The following is a 6000-nucleotide window of genomic DNA, read 5'->3' as shown; positions in this document are numbered from 1 at the left end:
ATGCCTTTTCATATTTGTGAGAAGCAGCACTGTAAAGTCCCAAAAGCATCTGGGCTTGAAGAAGGAAAAACTGCAGTATGGAGAGTCTGTTGCTTTGCCAAGCAAATCATCCTTCAGTCGCAACCTTCTCCTCCCACAAGACCAAAGGGTGAATATTTTCATAATAAAATGGAAATGCCAATGGAACATACTCGGCAATCATCTGCATTGATTTACTGGAAAAAAAGGAAATCTTTGTTCTATGGTGAAATAGTACCACAATTTTAAGATGGCAAATGCATTAAAAAATCCAAAAGTGATATTCAGAAACTTATTTAGTCTGTCAAACTTACTCTTTTCAAATAAATTCTAATAAACCAGTCTATGTTCGAAATCTTCTATTTAAGTGATAGAAAAATAAAACAGAACAAGTCATGAAAGCTTTAAAGGGAAAGGTAAGATTGCTTTATATTTAAAGTGCTGAAATAGGCATTACATTGCCTAAATTTCTGGCTCGGTCATAGACTCATTGGGTGACCCTGGATGAGTTATTAAATCTCACTTTGCTTTAATACTTACAGAGAAGAAAATACTCCCTTTGAACTTGTTGTTTTATAAGTATTGAGGGGCAGCTAGTGTGGTGTAGATTCTCATTTGACAGAGAATCTGAGAAACATGCTGGTTTCAAGCTCTCTTTATAGTCAGAGCAGGAGAATAGGAAGTTCCTTTGTTAGTGTAGTCCAGCCATGGCCAGAAGCATAGTTTAGCAGAACCTGTTTTCATAAATTCATAGCAGAGGAAACTTAGGGTGACCAAAGTACTTATCTGTCATTTAGCTGGTTGGCCAAAAAATTCTTTTTCCCTCCTCACGACCTTGTCCAGAAGAGCTGGAAACTTCTTTCTTTGCATTTCATATGTCAAGCTCCGTAACTAGACTGTTTCCCAAGAACTACTGTAGGAAAAGCACCTCTTATGCATGACATCATCTGAATACAAAAAGACAATTAAGCCTTAAAGGCCTTGTATCTATAGTTCTCACAAATTCAGTGCTCTCGGGGCTTTTTCTAAAATGATTTTTTTTTTTTAGATGTCTGAAGAAATATTTTGGTCAAGGTTCTGCCAAGTAACAACCTCTCCGTTTACTGAATTGCACCTTAGATGACAAGTTGAAAACAAGCAGGAGCTCTTTGGCTGCTAAACAGCTACTTATTCACACAGCAAAGAAGACTTCAGCTTTTCTTAAAATAAGGTTTTGAAACAGCAAGGTGTACAAAGGGCTGACTAAAGGCAGTCTAAGAACAGAGAGGAAACTGTGGCAAGAAATGTAATTGCAACATTCACACCATTTACGTATTTTATAATGTTGGACTGAAAAAAATGAAAAAAAAACCCATCAAATACTCTGTTTGCAAATGAGAGCCTCATTTGGGGAGGTGCACTCATGAAAAATACGGCATTTTTACAGAAAGAATCTATTTCAGCAAAAGAGATGAAGGATGTCCTTGGTCAGGGCACTGTCTGGAGAAAAGAATTTGAATCAAATCCCTGATGGGGATGAAAACCAAAGGGATTCAGATTATGACCCTCACATCCCAACTGGCATTCCAAGACCACCAAGCTTTCTGTCTGACTTCCTTTTCTTCTGATTCTCTGCTCCAGTCCTATGAACTCTAGCAAATCTTCATCCAGATTTACATTTCTATCAATTTCCTGCATTCTCCAGCCCCCTGAATATGAGAAAGTTTCAAGCTCTCTAAGTACAAATAAGAGTAAGATAACAAAGCAAGACTGTCCATTTCCTTTGAATGTGAACAACAGTCAGAAAATATATTACCTTCCACCCCTCCTTATGTCTATTTATTGAGTGCCTTCCATTTCATTAGATATAGTTTTATATAAATACAGTGATATCAGAGCAGGGAAACCAGAAATGGCTTACTTGGAAAAAAATCCCCAGCATTTATTTGATTTTTAGCCTTCTTAAATGCAGGCAAGGAGAAATACCTTCATCACAGACCACAAAGTTTTATGAGTCTCTGGCAAATACTTGCGGGCCTTCAAAATCTCTGAATTTAGCATTTATTTCTCAGCAGTGAAGTGTAACCAAGGAGACACACAGTCCTAGACTGAATATCTTTAAGTAGCATAGGCTCTCAGACACGGATGAGAGTGCAGAATTGTTTGCTTGCAGCCTATCAATGTATGTTACTGTGAATATGTGATCTTAGAAACAAGTATCCCACAGATAAAACCTAGAGGTGGTTGGTGAAGGCACCCATCAATCCAAATCTGATGACTTTGGGTTTATTTAAAGATGGCCATATTATCTTCATCCTAAGGAATTTCAATGAAATCTCTGAATTTCTTTGAGAAATTCCACATGACAGGAGTTTCGATTCATGTAAGACTCTTGATGCTATGGGCTAGTTAAAAGGCTTTGATTTCTGTCATTCTTCTAGTTGCTCCTAGGAAAATAAAGAATCAATCTCCCATAGTGCTTGGCACTTTGTAGTGCAAAAGACCATTCATGAAATGTTCTGATATGGTGTCAAGAGTGATGTGAAGCTTCTGGATAAAATGAGAGCAGATGACAAGCTGAGGTAAGTAGCAGTGACTCCAGAGTTTAGTTGATATATACACTTGGCAGTCACATACAAGTTTGAAGGTTTTTTTTTTATTTTTTGTTTTTCCTTTTTACTTCAGTCTTCTAACAGGGAAACAGTTTGATCTTTTGAAATTAAATTAGACAAGCTGTTAATGAAGACTAATTGCTCTGCATAATTTAAAATATGTAGAGAGAGCTTCTTTGATCTGTGCAAACTGTACTTGGGTTAGCACTGGGGCTAAAAAAGAAAGATAACTCCAAGCCATTTGCGATCTTCCTAATTTGTAACCAAACTGGGAGCCAAGATGCCCCTAAGAAAGCTGTAGCAACTCAGAAATATGCATCACTGCTCTTTTAGTCTGCACTGTCACATAGTTTAGCTGTGCTTTAATGTTTTCCTCACAAGGGAATGTGAGTGGCCCCTCCAGCCCCTCCCACCCCCTCTTCATTGACAAAAACCCTTTCTACACTGAGCTGAAGAAAGACTTGTCACCTCATTAGGGCTAAGAGCCAGAATCTGCCCCAGCAGCTTTACTTTTCAGGAGGTATGTTTGGGAGATGGGACAATGACTGCAAGGAGAGGAGTCTGCAAGGCCAGGCTGGATGTGGCTTTGAGCAAAACAGTCAAGTGCAAGGTGTCCCTGTGCAGGGCAGGGTGGCTGAAACTAGATGAACTTTAAGCTCCCTTTTAACCCAAACCATTCTATAATTCTGTGAGTGAGTGGAGCTCCCATTGCTTGGCACAGGCTAAATCAGGTACCTCCTTAAGAGAGAGGGTCCCCAGCAACATGAGCAAACCCATGTTGACTTGTGTCTTGCCTTCTGTCTTCCTGGTGACACATTACCAGGTCACCCGTTCACTAACACTGGGGTCAAACATCACTTCTCTTCAGGGAGCTTATCCAAGATAGAAAACTACTCTGATTTTTTTTCTTCTGGATTGATTTTTTAACAAAGCAAATTCACCACCTACCAGACACAAGGGAGAAAGAGCAGGAATGTACAGCTGGAAGTGGAGGTGGGACTTGCCACACCACTGATTTAGATCAGCTTAAAATGCCGTTGAACTACACTCTTGAGGACAATTCTCAGCCTAGTTTCTCTATATAAAAAATAAAGGAGTCACTGGAGAGCACTAGGCTCTGCATGAGGCAAGTTGGAGCACCTAAGCTATCTGTTTCAAGTCAGCAGCCTGACCCTCCACGTTGAAACATGCTGTTAGGCAGTAATGATATTCTGGACACATTTGGGTGACTGGTGGGTTGGGCTTTTTTCCTGCAATGTTTATTGATTTAGCAAATGTGAAGAAAGGAGTACCAAATCTGGCAATTATTAGTGAATCTATGCTGTAGCCTGCTTGCGAACATACAGTGTTCTGAAATATTTTCTAAAGAGCCTAGTTTAACACAGTCTGATTTACTTCTGTCTCTTCTTCCTGCCTGTTTTCTTGCTAGTAGCATAATTTCTAATTTAAAACATGTGGATACAACACAGTCCAGTATATCTGGAGCACTCACACTGGCAAATTTTAATCATGTAACTTTATGTGCTCAGGTAAAGAAAACCATCTCCCGCTGAGCTGCTGATGTACTCACTGGAAAAAGAGAAGCTCTTTCCAGAAGCATATGAATTGTGCTTCCTTTCTGAACCACTGAAGGAGAAAGAGTTACTCTCTAGTCATCATATAAGACGCCTAAGAACACTAACTTATACAGAGTGAATTCAGTGTCCAGAATTAAGTACTTGGAGAAAAGTGTCATCAAAAATACTTTCTTTATCTGCAGAGCGAAAAAGTGGTAAGAACACATGAAGCCAGACAGTGTCAAGGGCTGCATTGTTCATTTTGAGATCACTCCATGCCTAAAGTCATATATTATAAAGTATGGTTAGGTAAAAGACTGAAAAATGTCAGGATTCCTCTATTGCCAGGAACCAGGACCATTTGGTTTACACAAACATTAGTGAGTGGAAAATCAGACAGTGCAAGTGAAGTAAGGCATTTGGAGAACCTTTTGCTGAACTATGGAAGACTTTTAGATGAGCTCAATTTCTGAAAATATGAGTTGTAGCACTTGGTTAAAGACCCAGTATATTTGCAGCCAGAAAAAAGTACTCACACATTTATTTCTGGAGAACAGTGACATCTAGTGAGCATCCTGGCAGAAACTGAGCATTCCCTAGGGTCTTTAAGACTGAGCCTTCTACTTGGATTTAGCTTGTTTTTCTACTATTTGAACTGCACAGTTCTTTGAATCTGAACTGCATGTGCTGCTCATCGCCGGCAAGGTCTAATGAACATAAATGGCAAAGTAGCTGTGAGACAGAATGGTGAGGGAGTGGGGTGAGGGAGTGGGGTGAGGGAGTGGAGTGACTTCGAAGAGGGGACTTAAGCACGCCAAGGAATGTGTAGGTACCTGGCCTGGGACAGATTTGTTGCAGCAGAGGAATTACGGCGGTAGCAGAGTTGCCTAGGCAACAAACATCAAGCTGTCAATCAACAGTGACGATCTGCATTAACCAGGAAACCACAAAGTCTAAGTGGTTCATTAGCTCAGCACTCTCGTGGTAGATTTTCTGTTCCTGGACTCCTTGGAAGCTCCCAGCAGAGTTCATGGCTGCCTTCACCTCCTGGAGATCCCAGGGCAAGTAGCCATACTCACTTCCACTCGCAGCCAGATGGACTTCCCCAAAACCCAGTCTGAATTTGTCCGTGAGGTAAAGTCTGCACTCCTCCTCTGGGGTTCAGCCCAGGACTATGATAGTGTGTGGACACATCCATGTAGGAGGCAAGATGTTAGAGCTTTGAAATAAAATGCTTTTGGAACGAAAAATTACATGCATTTTACATTCCAACACTGTGAATAAATGACGAGAGAGATGATACTTCAAGGACTTGTGGACCGAGAAAAGGGAGTCAAAAAGAAGTGGAAATGTCACTACGAAGGGAAAAATCTCAAAGATTGCAGTGAATCACACTGTGATCTTGGGGGTTTACAAATGGTTTTGGGGTACAAAAACACACCTGGAAGTTTTCAGCACTTCATCAGCTGGAAACTTCGTTAGCACCGAGAGAAGTGATTTTTTCACCCATGTGATAAATGACCATTATATCCAATCCCATCTGCCCAGGCTGTAACCATCCATTTTATTATATAAATTACATCTATTTTAATTTAGTACTATGAAGGATACTGTGTCAGATTCAGCAGTGTTTATTAAAGCAATCTAACTGTGACTACGTAACTTAAAATAGGCACAATCCTTTCACATCTAGATTATCATATCCTACTTTCATCTGCCAACATTTGAAGAAACTAAAAAATAATGATAAGCCATAGACTGGTGGAAAACTAAAGGTAATTAAATGTTTACATTATGTGCCATGTAGCTCCTAAAGCTGGAGGGTGAGAAGTTTA

The sequence above is a fragment of the Lichenostomus cassidix genome, chromosome 1Aa, assembly GCF_008360975.1.
Source record: "Lichenostomus cassidix isolate B80296 chromosome 1Aa, HeHo_3.0, whole genome shotgun sequence".
In the NCBI taxonomy this organism is placed as follows: Eukaryota; Metazoa; Chordata; class Aves; order Passeriformes; family Meliphagidae; genus Lichenostomus; species Lichenostomus cassidix.
This window is presented reverse-complemented; position numbering follows the sequence as displayed.